Raw genomic sequence first — 16,262 nt, 5'->3', positions numbered from 1 at the left:
TTTGGTACCACGTCCATGTTGCACATTAGGGATTAGATGAAACTAGAATTCTGGGGTTTTGTTTGTATGTGGGAGACAGAGTCTTATTAAGTAGCCCAAGTTGGAATCAAACTTACACTTCTGTTTCTATCACCCCTCTTGGGTGCTGGGATTACAGGCATGTAATCCTGGAACATGTACCACCATGCCTGGGACATGTGCCACCATGCCTGGGCCAAGAGGCAAACTCACTTGGGTTCTTATATAAGCTCGACTCATTTAACTCCATTTGTACTAATAACTTGCTCACCTGGAGATCTTTAAAATGTGACATATCCCAAGCCAAGGACCCTCATGGAGAGGCTGTTCTGACTGAGCCCACGTCAAGACTTCACTTCTATGATGACATGGCTTTTTATTCTCTCTATATAAACATGTATAAGGAAATCTCTTGCCTTCCATGGGAGAGAAGTATCAGTTCTTGGGATCATAAAATCAGGTTTCTGAGCTAGTGGAACAGCAGAAAAAATCCAGTTTAGTAAATGCGTGAGGGAAGCACCCTCCTAGGTGGTCTCCCGAGGAGGCAGGACAGCACCCTCCTAGGTGGTCTCCCGAGGAGGCAGGACAGCACCCTCCTAGGTGGTCTCCCGAGGAGGCAGGACAGCACCCTCCTAGGTGGTCTCCCGAGGAGGCAGGACAGCACCCTCTTAGGTGGTCTCCCGAGGAGGCAGGACAGCACCCTCCTAGGTGGTCTCCCGAGGAGGCAGGAAGCACCCTCCTAGGTGGTCTCCCGAGGAGGCAGGACAGCACCCTCCTAGGTGGTCTCCCGAGGAGGCAGGACAGCACCCTCCTAGGTGGTCTCCCGAGGAGGCAGGACAGCACCCTCCTAGGTGGTCTCCCGAGGAGGCAGGACAGCACCCTCCTAGGTGGTCTCCCGAGGAGGCAGGAAGCAACCTCCTAGGTGGTCTCCCGAGGAGGCAGGACAGCACCCTCCTAGGTGGTCTCCCGAGGAGGCAGGACAGCACCCTCCTAGGTGGTCTCCTGAGGAGGCAGGACAGCACCCTCCTAGGTGGTCTCCTGAGGAGGCAGGAAGCACCCTCCTAGGTGGTCTCCTGAGGAGGCAGGAAGCACCCTCCTAGGTGGTCTCCTGAGGAGGCAGGAAGCACCCTCCTAGGTGGTCTCCTGAGGAGGCAGGACTGTCTGTGGCGTTCTTCTGGTAGTGTTTTCCTCTCTTCATGGACACAAGTCTGAATCAGGGCCATGAACATTCCTGGTCTTGGCTTTTTTCAGGATTACCAATATACCCAGGAACTTTTGACAATAACTGTCCAAAGTTATTTGCTGTCCACCTAATCACCTTGGGACTACCAACTATTCTTGCAGGAGAGACAGATTAAAGTTATTTTAGTAATTTTGTAGATTTTTTTGTTTGCGCTTTTCAAATGTGTCAGTTAATATGTGAAACACATACACAATTTGCCATTTACTTGTGAAAATAAGAAACTATAGAATTTTGGGAAGTTAGGTGAGGTGTTATATAGCATAGAGCAATTACATATCAAAATATAGATTTCATTTCCTGAGGCATAAAGTACAGAAAGGCTACCGCTGAAATTTTAAATAGATATGAATGTCCATCATGAGGCAGAAATCATTTTACTGGTAATTTCTATTTATCTTCTGATTATGTCTTAGAAGCTCATCCGAAGAGGACTCCCATTTATTTCTGGCCATACCTCATCAAATGTGTCTTCTAATGAGGGTCTCGAGGCAATTAGAACAATAGTAGCTTCCTCATGGGTAGAAGAGTGAGTGGAACAAGTTAACAGATCCCAGTCTAGAACCCTGGTCTAAAATGAATTAATAAAGAGCTATAAGAACCATTTTTAATTGAAAAATTATAATGGAAAACATGTCTGTCAGTGTCAGATAAAGCTGCCGGCATGGACTAAACTGTTTTGGCTGAAATTTTATCAGCTCACATCTAGTTACCCTGGCTGTCTCGTTAGCGCCATAAATTCTGATTAGCCATTATCCACCAGGTCACAGAACTTCTCAGATGCGCTGGGGATTGAGCCCAAGGCATCAACAAGCAATATGCCACCGAGATACAGTATCCTTAGGCCAGTTCATCGAACTCCCATAATCATGCCTTGGGTAATTACTCCTGTGGGCCTGGCTCTGAGCTGTGTTCTAGGGATATAGAAATAAAAATATACGTCCTTATTATTTCAAAGAAACTTGCCATCTCTGAGGGGGTAGCATATCTGACTAAGTGTTTTAAAACATTTTATTTATATTAGAATGAAATATTTTCATTGTGAACCGTTCCAAAAGTTAGAGGAACACTCAGTCTTCAGGTACTAGAGCTGTTGGAGATGTTCAGGGTGGGCGCCCTTTAAGATGACTGACATTTGGGACGGTCCTGGCATGTGGAAAGATCTTCCTGGTGTACTCTGGGGGCCAGCTTCGGCCTGGGTCCTGGGAGAAGCAGGGACCTTGGAGGTCATCAAGTAAGCCCTCTGTACAATTTCAGTCAGATGAGAAGCCTGAACCAGGACGGCCTTTGTGAAGAAGATGGGGAGACCATCGGGAAGAAAAATCTAAGTTAGGTTGCTGAAGAATAGTAAAAACACAGTGGCTTTGACAGGCCTTGCTAGATCAACCTTTTCTCTGGCCAGTCTCCTGGAAAGGACTGTGAAGTCACAGCTAACCAAACAACCATGGCTCCTGGCAAGGGCTTTCCACCAGGTGAATGGTTTGCCATATTTCCGACTCCAGGAACTGGCTGCAATAACACTTATGCAATGATAGAGTGCTCGGGGCACACCTCCAGGCGCCTGACTGCCGAGAACTTGGCAGTACTGGAGGCCTCTGCTGAGCGGAAAGTCCTGCTTTCCTGCTTTGCCTGAACTTCCCTTGGATGGCTGACGTTTGGAGAAGTCAGAGCGGATAGATTTTAGGAGAAGTCACAGAAGGCTGTGTGGGCTGAACAAGGAGGAGCTGGGGGATATGCAAGAAGGGATAGGTAGAACCATTCTTTATGGACATTTATTATTATTGTTAGATAAGCAGGAGACATAGTATTTGTGGGAAGTCCAGCTGCCTTCTCTCTGCTTTGGGTAGAGTGAGGACTCGGGGAGCTAAGCCAGACATCCCAAAGTCCTTAGGCTGGTCATTTAACATCTCTGAGCTTCGGTGTCTTTGGGTGTAAGGTGGGAGATGCATCTGACCAATGAGCACTGTGGATAACGAATGCAAGAAGCCAAAATCTTGTTTAGCATCTCAGCCAATGCTAGCTGCTGGTTGAAAGCATCACGACTCTCTAATAAGCACATCTGTCAAATGGCTGGGATGAAGGAAGGCAGAGACCAGTCGTCAACTCAAAGGACAAATAAGGAATGCATCTCCTGCAATAAAGGCACACATTTTATAGACTGATTTGAGTCTAGTTTCTGAGTGTTTGCAAATCAAACATATGCAAATCGGATCATTCTCAGAATACCTGGTATTTTCTGATCCAAGGCATCCCAGTGGCAGCATTTTTGTGAATCTGCTGCTGCTACTGCTTCTAATACGGTATTATAATCAAATGTTGCCTCACCAAGAGCCCCTGGAGGAAAGAGATGCTTTACCCAGAGGTCCTGCAGGTCTTTTGACAACAGATCAAAGTCAGAAGCGGCACAAGCAGACAGGAGCAGAAATGCTGCTGGGTATCACCTTGTAGTGCCACTCAGTACTAGATGGTATAAACTCTCAACCTCATTCAGAAAGAGAATCAAAAATTATATACGTACTTTTTTTAAATACAAAAAATTATTTAAGAAAGTAAATAGATGGAAAATGTCTTATGATCCAATTCATACATAGGGTCAGGATAGGAAAGTCAAGGCTATGGGGACTAAAAATCAGGTTGGTGGCCAACTGGAGGCCTGGGCACTGAGGCCCGAGGCTTGAGAGAAGTTGTCAGTGATTCTAGTAGCATTTTAAAATTGGCATTTTGGGCCGGGCGGTGGTGGCGCACGCCTTTAATCCCAGCACTCGGGAGGCAGAGGCAGGCGGATCTCTGTGAGTTCGAGACCAGCCTGGTCTACAAAGGGAGTTCCAGGACAGGCTCCAAAGCTACAGAGAAACCCTGTCTCGAAAAAACCAAAAAAAAAAAAAAAAAAAAAAAAAAAAAAAATAAATAAATAAATAAAATTGGCATTTTGGCTCCAGGTTCCAGTAAGACATGGCAGGGGTCTGTCTATAAACCTAGAACGTGAGAGGCAGAGACAGGAGAATTTCCAGTTGGAATTCCCAGTGTTAAAAAAAAAATAGAGAAGAGATAGGAAAAGAGAGTTCCTAAAGTACCTAAATTTATCAGAATTTGCCAGATTTTTTTTAAAGTGTTCATTTTAATTTATGCAAACTATTACCTCAGCTAAATATATTTCAATACAATTCAAAGTATGTTCACATAATGGAATATTTATCAGATATAAAAGCAAGTTAGCCAGATGCATGCCACACCACTGATAAATCTGAACACCATTGAGTTAAGTCACCTATAAAAAGCAGGAAGTAGATCGGTCATAGCATCTACATGAATTTGTTTAATGAGCAAAATCAATCATGGGTTCTGGACTCTGATCAGTGACTGACAGCTCTTGGCCAGTGTAAGAGGACTGAATGGAAAGGAGAATAGCGCATAGGATGATGGGACCTTTCTTCTTTAGTAAACCAAACTGTTTGTTGGCTCCCATGTTTGTGTAGATTATCCCGGCCCTTCGATTGCATTTGTTGCTGAGGAAACTGGAATTGTCAACTGAAGTCAAGCCCTTGGCTTCTTTTAACTTTATTACTTTTATTATCTTACGTTGTGAGTATATTGCTTGCAAGTGTGTATGTGCCCCACATGTAAGCAAGCCCCTTGCTTTACAGGAAGGGGAAACTGAGACTCAGGGATCACATCATTTATCCAAGTTATATACCTGGATAGATATGAACTGATTTAGAAGCCAAGTTTATTCTAGTTACTCGGATCTTCTGGCTCTCAGTCCATTTCTTCTTAGTTATTTTCTCTCTCTCTCCCTCTCTCTTAGGATGTGGTGAGCCCCCTTTTCCATATACACGCATGGAACGCATAGTGGCGGGCCCTGGGGGTGGGGCAGTAGATGAAATTTCATCACCGAGTGTGAACACCCTGTGACCCAGCGTGGATGTTTTGTGCCTGGGTGCAACTATGTGGGATAAATACTCAGACAAGGAGGCTCCCTTCCCTTGCTCCCCACCCTGGCTGTGTGGGAAGGAATTCTGGGTCACAACCACAGTCATTAGAATGCCAACAACATGTTCTTCAGACATGATGTGATCCCACACAATCAACCACCAAGTCCTTAGTCTTCGCAAAGGGTTCTAGTGAGAATCAGCCAGAGACTTTCTCCCAACCGTTCCCTGGCCTCTCCAGTCCCTGCACTGTTGGGTAGGTGCATCTGGGGACCTGGGCACAAATGCTCTGCCTCATTTAGAGATGGCACTGTCTTCCCATCCAGCTAGTATCCAAGCTAATCTATGTCATCCCGTATGATCAGTTTTTCAGGCGGTTGTGTAGGATAATGGGGAAATTCATTTGTGTCTTATTTTTATAATGATAAACTGGGCATCTCACTTTATAAAGCAAACGATGATTTCCTCATTGGTCCTCTGAAGGGAATAGTGTAGCTTTGAAACACTGTTGTCTTAGACTAGTGGTGCCGCTGCTTATGGGTTGAACCAAGAGGCTTTGAGGTTTATATATAAGCTCTGGTGTCACCAATCAAGGAAACACCTTTTCTAAAGAGGAACCAACGGATGCCTGAGGAAACGAAGGTCCTGGGTTGTGGGCATCAGTTGGAGTATTCAAGGGTCAGGGCAAGGCAATGGGGCTGGGTGATTGGGTGGAGGTGGAATGTGTTAGAGGAGGTTGGAGAGGTGGCAGAGGGCAAGGGACTTTATTTGCTGACTATAGATGATAGATGAGTGAAAAGTGCAGACACAGCTCTACAGCTTTCAAGCCCTAGTCTCGCGGGAATGTGTCTCCCAGGACTGGCCTGAGGAAGACTTGAGCTTTCTTATTTCCCGGTTTCCCTGTAGCTCAGGAGGCAAGTGAGTAAAAAGCCAGATCACAGTTTCTGTCTGACCAGCATGCCGGTGTTGCAGCCGGTCAGATGATTCGGTTCCGCCTGTGCAGGGAACCCAGAGGAGGAGGCTGACTTCCCTTAGCCCCATTGACCTGGAAGCAGAAGAGAAAGAGAAGGGGATGAGATAGTTCAGCTTCACCAGCCCCTTTTCTGTGTCCTCGGCCCCATGCAGCGGATGGCCGCAGCTCATGCTTCCCAGCGTTTTCACGTTGCGTGTATTTCTGACTGCCATACAGCAACTCCATCCGGTCCTTCGAAGACAAACAGTTTTGGCTTCTTTTCCATCATGTAACCTTCAGGGAAGGCAACAGGGCAGACAAACTGTATTTTCCTTGTCATTAAGTCTGCCTAGGGACTTAATTATTTAACTATGACTGGCTTGCTTGATATGTATCCATAGAGTTTGTAATTAGACAATCGTTTTCCAGCTCTGGTCCAAAGGTGTGTCCCCTGTGGTTGCTAAGCACAGTCACATCCCAATCACTGCTTTAAAGGGGGAACCTATGGCATGCTGCCTTTTGGTCAACAGGCACCCAGTCCTTGGTGTGGCTTTTTCTGTGCTGTTTTCTATACTGTATTTGGTTCATGCTGCTTTCAAAGCCCCTGCTTTGCTTGCTTGACCATGTGACCCTGGTCATCAACTCTATTTTGTCTACCACCACAGGGACTCCCTCTCAACTCTGAATTCTGCTGTCTTTTGGTTCTACCTGTGCCTGGGCCCCGCTTGACCTTGGCATTATCCCCCAGCACCTGTGGTTAACTCCCTGAGCAATGGGAGGGTGTGTGGGGGTGAGGAGAGAAGCTGGAAAGCACAATTCTGTTAGTTCGGAATTCTCAGATTCATTCATGTTGTTGCAAACGAAAGGAGTTTACTTCCTGGGGGATGGCAGGTGCGCACCACCCCACTGGACTCGAGTTTTATCCGTTTAAGGTGTGAACACTGTGTCATTGTGCACATAAGCCACATTTTCTTTATCCATTCGTCGCTGATGAGCCCCTAAATTGCTTTCCTATCTCTGCCATTGTGAATTATACTGCATGTTAAAGGGTAGAGTTTCAAGTTTTTACCGCCTGAAAGGATAAATGTGTGAGGTGATGATAATTAGCAGGATATGATTACAGTGCCTTCCTGCATCACAATGTGTTGTGCTCCATGAAAATATACGTTCATTATTATATTTTACCAGCTGGAAAATAAAAAAATAAATGATTAAAAGAACACAGTGGCATAATTGCTTAGACAGCCTGCCCCATTCAGGTCCCACTATGTGATGTGGAATTGTCCTCTGCTCTAAAGGAAGCATGTCCACCCAGCATCCACATATGCTGTATAACAACCTCAAGGTATCTGGCATTGTGTAGGTTAAGGTGATGAGAAGAGGGGCCAGGGCTGTTCCAGCAGTGAGTCAGTGGGGAGACTGTTTAGAGCTGGAAGAAGGTGCACTTGTCGAGCATGCGTGAAGCCCTGGGTTCAACCCCCAGAAGGAATAAACTTGGCCAGGCACTGAAGGGCTGCACTCTCAACAGTGGAGAGGTAGAGGTGGGAGGATCAGAAATTCAAAGTCACGCTGGGCTAAGTGAGTACCAGGCCAGCTTGGACAGCACAGTGGGACCATGTCTCAAAGTAATAAACAAATACAACTCCCCCCCCCCCCAACAAAGCAAATAGGACAAAAGAAAACTGCAATTGCTTGTTACATGGTCTTGAGCAGAGCACTGAATTTTGAGGCCCACTTAGGTCATCTGGGTTATGGAGATCATAGCTGCACCCTACATGGCGCTGGAGGATTTGCAACATATTTAGGGGGACAAAATGCTTACAGTATAAAATACCCAGTCACTGGGAGTTTCTGACTAATTGGAAGCTTCATAAAAACACAGGCATACTTATGCACACAACACAATTTGAAAAGGGAAATGAATGGCTCTCTTCAAGCATTAAGGCATTGATCTATTATTATTTTTTTAAATCTCACATTTTCTTATCCTTGGCATCTAGTGATCTTTAGCTCCCATGCTTATCAAATGAGCCAACCATGAAGAGATTATTAGTTTATTAGAAACGTGTGGGTCCTGCTGAATATTCTAAGTAGACATGGGTGTTAGTGTGTGTGCACACATACACTCCTGGGTGTGTAGCGAAATTAAAGAATATGTATGCCAAACCTGCAGGGCTCCTTTCGATGCACATTTCCAGGCTTTACCTTTACAGCCACCCTGCAAGATAGGATTATTTCCACCTGATGAATGAGGAAATGAGATCTCAAGGGATTAAGGGATTTGTCTAATGTCACACAGTTAGGTGATTCAAACTTAGTTCCCACAGTTCCACAACGGAGACTACAGACTCACACACAGCTGTACCTGCTAAACACTGTGTAGACAAGCCTGGGCCTGCCCTTAGTCAATCAGGGCTAGTGGAGGGGCTCCCTGGGAAGAGACTCTTCCCATTAGCTACTGAGAGATTCTGGGGAAGGGACTGTCAACAATTCAGTTGTGTATCCATTGCTGAGCTCAGCAAGCTCCAATGGGCAGCTCTAAACTCCCATCATATGGATAGGCCCTGTTTAAATTTAGGGGGTCATAAAACCAAAAGACAATGGTGTGTGCTAAGTACTTGGCGGGGGTGGGGGGTGGGGGGTGGGGGTGAGGGGGGATAGTCAAGAGGGGAGGGAGATGAGAAAGGGTGAGAAGTGGGAATGAAAATGTTTTTATACACAGGTATACAATGACAAAGAACAAAATCGATAGAAGTTAGAAATATGTGCAAAAAATTAATCAGCATACGTACATACATACACACGCGTGTAAATTCCCTGTCTCTATGATCATTCCTTTATTTGTAGACATGCATTTCAACTAGCCTCATCTTAAAGAGGGAAGAACTATTTGGCTTTATATGTGTCTTGTGTGGTAGTTGGGAGACTGGGAAATCATAAATGGCAGAATGTCGTGGACGTCCACCACATGTTGTAGTTTATTTGGTGAAAGCTGTATAGGCATGGCCAGAGAAAAAGCTGGGGAGTAAGTGAGGTGACTTCAACATTGCCTGAATGGGAACTCGGTTCTCAGTTGTTCCTCTGGAGGGTTCTACCTACTTCCATCTCCACAGCTTACTCACCTGGGGAAAGGCCTTCCTCCTTCAGTATTGAGTTTCAACAAAGACAAGCCCACCTGCTGACATCCCTCTTTCCTTTTTTCCTTCCTTCCCTCCCTCCCTCCCTCCCTCCCTCCCTCCCTCCCTCCCTTCCTCCCTCCCTCCATTCTTTCCTTCATTCTTTCCCTTCTGTCCCAGTTTTCTTTTTATCTTTTATTCTAAACCTAAATCGTCCCGACGTCCGAGGCTTGTGCCCATGGTGGAATTCAGTAAGAATCTAAATTGCTTTCCTCCCATTGCTGTCAGGTCTTTAATGAGGAAAGAATTCGAACCCAAGACCCCTTGTTAAGATAAAGACCTGGCTGGTTTATTCATTTCAGCCAGCTGGGCACGGGGACTCTGGAAAATTATTAAAAACTTTCTATTTGAGATTAGTTAAAGGTCTCAGAGAAAACCTGGCCTGGATTTTGTGGGGAAGGAGAGAAGGCAATGCACAAGGCCCTAGAAGAACCGTCTTCTGCTTGTGTAGAACTGGTGGGTCTTTCTTCTCTGGAAGAACATCTCGGTCATGTTGCAGCATCTGGATCTGGTCTTAAAGTGGGTCTTAGAGCATCAGCCTTCACGTACTCAACCTTGGAGCATTTGCCGAGCGCTATCATCCGCCAGACCCACTGCTGGGAGCAGGAATGAGGGTGGTCAGAAGATGTCCAGCCCACCAACACCCTTTGACACACAGTCAGGCTGAGGTTCACAGGGAAGCTTGGTTAAGTCAGGATGTGAGCCTCTGTTACTCTGATAAAATGTTTCCTCAAGCCAAGCAAGCCCAACAGCCTTCCTGTTTCCTCCACCCTCCCTGCCCTGCCCCAGTTGACCTGCCCTGTGGTCTACTCTGGCCAGCTCCCAGTGTTAGACTGCAAGCCTTTGAAGGTAGAGTCAGCCCATGGCCTACAGACTGGCCTTCCAGCCAGACACCCCCATATTTGATATCCTACTGGCACCACTTCATTAAAAGATTCCCAAAGAAATATTCAAATATGAACTAAAGCCGCACTATCTTGACATTAGTAGTCATTCAATGTATGAGCAGTCATAGTAGTATTAATAACTGTGGTCTCCGTTCATGTTCTTATTTGAGACATGCTTTTTACACACAGTGCATGCTCACCTGATTTCACAATAGTGCTGGCATTAACTATGATTCCGCTATTTTTCTTTCTTTTCCTCTGTTTAGAAATTATTGTTATCATTGTTGTGTCTTAGGGTTTCTATTGCTGTGAAGAGAGATCATGGCTATCTATGTCCACTCTTATAAAGGAGAACATTTAACTGGGGTGGCTTACACTTCGGAGGTTTAGTCCATTATCATCATGGCAGGGAACATGGTGGCATGCAGGCAAACGTGGTACCCGAGAAGGAGCTGAGAGTTCTACATCTTGATCTGAGGACAACAGGAAGTGAAGCATGCCTCTGGGTATAGCTTGAGCATAGGAAACCTCAGCAAGGCCACACCTACTCCATCAAAGCCACGTCTCCTAATAGTGCCACTCTCCATGGCCTTGTAGGTGCCAGTTACATTCAAACTACCACAGTGTGTGTACGTGTGTATGAATGTGGATACCCATGTGTTAAGACACACCTGTGGAAGTCAGAGGACTTTTGGGGGCTTGATTCTCTCCTTCTCCTTTTCTGTGGGCTCCAGGACCAAACTCAGGTTTTCAGGCTTGAGTAACAAAGGCTTTTATCTCCTGAGCCATCTCTTTGCCCTCTGTCCACCTCTTTTGAGATAAGATCTCACTATATGGCCGTGGATGTTCTGGAACTCACTATGTAGACCAGGCCGGTCTAAAACTCACCTAGATTCACCTGCTTTACTCCTAAGTGCTAGGATTATAGGGTGTGTGGCACCATAACTGGCTCTATATTTTAAATTTTTGATTTATTCTTACTACTTCTGTATGTGTGTGTGTGTGCTCATGTGCATGTGTGAGTGTGCATGTGTGTGCGTGTGCATATGCATGTGCATGTATGTGTGAGTGCATGCATGCGTGAGTGCGTACGTGTGCCTATGTGTGTGCACGTGTGAGTATGTATGCATGAGTGCACATGTGTGTGTATGTATATATGTATGTGTGTGTTGAACTAAAAGCTGAGAAGGAACTTTTTGTTTGTTTTTTAAGACACGTTTCCCTGTAGCTTTGGAGGCTGTCCTTCAAAAGGAACTTTTAAATGTCTCAGCATATAGACTCAAGGCTGGAATACTAAGTATTAACTTTGTGGCTATCTTTCTCTACTGTACAATTTCCACAGATAAAAACCAGACTGCAATGCAGGGTGAAGGTGTGCATGAGGCAGGGTAAGGGAAGATGCCACACAAGGGGCAAGGATAACATTCAGGCAAGACCACGGGAACTAGACAAAAATGTGGGTGTGCATGAGTGCATAGGGAAGGGGTGTGCCTGAGTGTAGATCATTCCAGAAGGAGGCAATGGTCAGACTGAGAGGACACAGACGACATGCCTGTGGACCAGTGAGTTTAAAGACGCAGACTGAGAGGACACAGACGACATGCCTGTGGACCAGTGAGTTTAAAGACGCAGACTGAGAGGACACAGACATGCCTGTGGACCAGTGAGTTTAAAGACGCAGACTGAGAGGACACAGACATGCCTGTGGACCAGTGAGTTTAAAGACGCAGACTGAGAGGACACAGACGACATGCCTGTGGACCAGTGAGTTTAAAGACGCAGACTGAGAGGACACAGACATGCCTGTGGACCAGTGAGTTTAAAGACGCAGACTGAGAGGACACAGACGACATGCCTGTGGACCAGTGAGTTTAAAGACGCAGACTGAGAGGACACAGACATGCCTGTGGACCAGTGAGTTTAAAGACGCAGACTGAGAGGACACAGACATGCCTGTGGACCAGTGAGTTTAAAGACGCAGACTGAGAGGACACAGACGACATGCCTGTGGACCAGTGAGTTTAAAGACGCAGACTGAGAGGACACAGACGACATGCCTGTGGACCAGTGAGTTTAAAGACGCAGACTGAGAGGACACAGACATGCCTGTGGACCAGTGAGTTTAAAGACGCAGACTGAAGGCTGCACCTGTGAGGCAGGCAGCTGGAGAAAACATGGAAGGAGACAGGCCCTGGGTTTGGCACAGTCGTTAAAGCCTTTATTCTATGAATTTCCAGTTGTGTGACTTTGGGCAAGTCACATGTTAGGCTGTTCTTCTGTCCTCCTGCGTGGGCGTGGTCTCTCCAGTGCAGTTTGAGGTTCTGTGTAACTTCAAACATCAGCAGCACACGCCCAGCCTGTGAGTATTTTAGGGGTTCAGAATAAATTCACACCCCACTTTTCTTATATTTTAATGATTGGAAGCCTGAACTTTGCCCATGCTAGGCCAAAGCTCTAGCACTGAGCTGCGTCTCCAGCCCAACACTTAACCACGGACCCGGCTACAGGGTGAGCCTGTGCCCTAACCTATAAGGAAGTCTGGAGCCTATCACAGTGTAAAACGGTGGACTAAAGAGCACCCAAGTCCATCCCTGGGTCAGGCCAGGCTGGCGGTGGATGTGAGGGAGGGAAGCAGGAAGGTGTTTGTTTACTTGTTTTTTTTTGTTTGTTTGTTTTTTGTTTTTTTAGAAAATTATCATCAGGGTAGATATAAACTGGAGTCTGGAGGCTGATGAGATAAGAGGTTGTTCATAGGACCTAAGAAAGAAGAGAAAGTTCTTTTTAAAAATGACTTGTTTTCTTTTTTGAAATTAAAATATAATTACATTATTTTCTCCCTTCCAAACCCCTTATTCTCTTTCAAATTCATAGACTCTTTTTATTATTATTATATGAACACATAAACACACCCACAAATGACACATACACATGCACACACATAGCTTGTATAATGCTACTTAGATTCATGATTTCAGGGCTGACCATTTGGTACTGGATAACCAATTGGTGTGCTCTTTCCTGGGGAAGACCATTTCTTCTGCTCTTCAGCATGTCTTGGTTGCCTGTAGTTCTTTATGTGGAACTGAGGCGTCCAGAATTCTTTCCCCGTCCATGTTAGCATATGTATTGTTGTTGTCGTTGTTATTTAGTTCATGTGTAGGTAGTCTTGTAGGTGAGTCTTTATGGGTGTAGCTTCTGACGTTTCTAGGGGAGACACAGTGTCACAGCAAACTCCCTGTTCGTCTGGCTCTTACACTCTTTCTGCCCCCTCTTAGTGCAATGATCCTGAAGTCTTAGTTTCGGGAGTTTTGTTGATGTATTCATTGGGACTAGGCTCCACAACTGTGCATTTTGAGTGGTTGTGGTTTCCTGTAATGGTCTCCATTTGTTGCAAATAGAAGTTTCCTTGATGAAGATGGGGACGACACTTATCTGTGGGTATAAAGACATTTAGAATGTAGCTAGGGATTATCTTTTTGGAAATAAATGGTTGAAGGTTCTCTTCCGAGATTCATGAGTTCACTAGCCCTAGGTATCTGGCTAAGTTTCTAGTACTATATATTATTATTATTAGTTTTTTTTTTAACTGAGAGGGTCTTAAGTCCAATTAGAGAATTACTGGTTACTGCCAAGTTAAGTATGCCACTATTGCACCCTTAGGGTTCTAGTGCCATGATGATCTCTGATGAAGGTCATAGATGTCTTAGCTGGGTATGACTGTTAGTTGTCTCCCTCCTTTAGAAGCTTGCATGGCACCTTCTGGTCCCAGGAAAGCTAGTTTGTAGGGAGGAGGCATTTAGGTCAGTTGTATCACAGAAGCCCCTGGGCACTGTGTCTGAAGTACGTGGCACTTTCAGCAATACAGGCTTACCATCCAACTCCTGGGGGCAATGAAAGGCAATAGAGATAGGTTGTGCATTTCGAGAGTCTCTTGGACAACCCCGACCAACAACCCAAAAGAAGATTGAAGAGGAAGTTCTTTAAGGTAACATATGAGAAGAGCAGAGGGGAAAAGTAAAGATAAAACTGTTTACGAAATAGCACAACAACCCAGGTATTATTCTCAGCGTTTTCAAGCCTTAGTTGCCCAGTGCTACTGGCAAGACCCCAGAGGTGAAGTTTGTTATCATCCATATTTAAAAGCAGGGAAGCTGAAGTAACCCAATTTACTTCTCATTTCCTTTCTTCTTTGGGAAGTGGCCAACACTGAAAATTCAACACGGGTGTTCTGCTCTACCACCTTCTCATGTCTAATGTTTAGTGTGCTTCGTAGCACAATGCTTTAGGTGTTTCTTATCTACTACTTAGATGCAATTGTAATTGTAATCATAGTGTGTATTTACTTATTTATATATCTGTGTATTGGGGTGTGTGCGCGCAGACATATATGCACAAACGTGTGTGTGTGTGTGTGTGTGTATGTAGGCAAGAGCGTTGTCTCCCAGGAAGCAATCCTCATTGTTAGTTTGAGACAGGCTCCCTCACTAGTCCTGGAAATTCTACCTGTCTCTGCTTCCCTAGTGCTGGGCTAAGTATATTACCATACACAGCCTTCAAAAACAATAAGACCGGGTGGGGGTGGTGATAGTGCACATCTTTAATCCCAGCACTCGGGAGGCAGAGTCAGGCAGATTTCTGTGAGTTTGAGACCAGATTGGACTACAGAGTGAGTTCCAGAATGGGCTCCAAAGCTACACAGAGAAACCTTGTTTTGAGAAAAACCAACCAACCAACCAACCAACCAAACAAACAAACAAACAAACAAACCCAAAGCTACACAGAGAAACCTTGTTTCGAGAAAAACCAACCAACCAAACAACCAACCAACCAACCAAACAAACAAACCAACAATAAGAATCATAGTCTCTGGAGATTGAAATCAGATCCTCATGTGTTCAGGGCAAGCGTTTTACTGACTGAGTATCCTCCCAGCCCACAGTACATATTTATATACCACAGGCATATTGTCCTTCTGATTAGTTTCAAATAGGGGCTTGCCATCTGACTGACGGGGTACACCAACTCTAGGCTGTTTTTGCGAAGAGGAGTTTCTTAGGACCCTAAATCTCAACTGGGATGCGCTTCCTCCTTCCCACCTTTGCTCTGTACCATCAATAAGGAAATGTGCCAGAGGACAACTCCTGAGCCTTCTCCATGTGGCTTCCACTCCAGTGCCCCCAAAGATGGGCTGTCTGAACCTCATCTCTTTAGCTGTCTCAGCTGTGTAAATGGAGTTACAGGAAACTGACTAACACAGCACATAGATAGCGTTTCCAATATCATCAAGAATGAATGTAGACAGAAAAGGGCACAGGGACCATGCCCACTAGGATTTCAAAGTGGCGCAGGGCAAGAAGATTCTATTGCAGTGCCAAGCTGTTTGCTTCATAGTGAGAGGCAATATGGAAACCTATATTCTGTGGGTCTGACTCTGACCCCGTGAGTTTGACTCATTAACCACTCAGAAGCCCTCCGAGTGCTGGAGGACAGAGGTCTTTTCCTGGAGACATAAAACATGGGTGGCTTATAGGAGTCCTCCCTCCAGGCACACTGAACCAGCAAGCTGGCCCCAGAGTTTGAGTAAACCAGATGCTTCTCTGGCTGGTAGAAGCAGACTCCACGCCATCAGCCCCGCCTGGTGTGCCACTAAGGATCTCTGGAGAGCAAGAAAGGTCTGATAATTAAGAAGGATTTCTTTCCTGAGCTGCAGTGGGGCACAGTGACTGTCAGGGTTAAAGATGGATGGCTTCATAAAGACCACCCGAAAGGCAATTGGCCTGCGAGGGAGCGACAGTCGTTGCCACCCGCCCACTGCCCACGGAGTCTCCTCTAGCCAGAGCTGATGAGAAAGCTAAGCTGCAGCCGGGCGGTGGTGGCGCACGCCTTTAATCCCAGCACTTGGGAGGCAGAGGCAGGCGGATCTCTGTGAGTTCGAGACCAGCCTGGTCTACAAGAGCTAGTTCCAGGACAGGCTCCAAAACCACAGAGAAACCCTGTCTCGAAAAAAACCAAAAAAAAAAAAAAAAAAAAAAAAAAGAAAGCTAAGCTGCTCAGGACATC

This window comes from Chionomys nivalis, chromosome 11, assembly GCF_950005125.1.
Source record: "Chionomys nivalis chromosome 11, mChiNiv1.1, whole genome shotgun sequence".
NCBI classification, from domain to species: domain Eukaryota; kingdom Metazoa; phylum Chordata; class Mammalia; order Rodentia; family Cricetidae; genus Chionomys; species Chionomys nivalis.
This window is presented reverse-complemented; position numbering follows the sequence as displayed.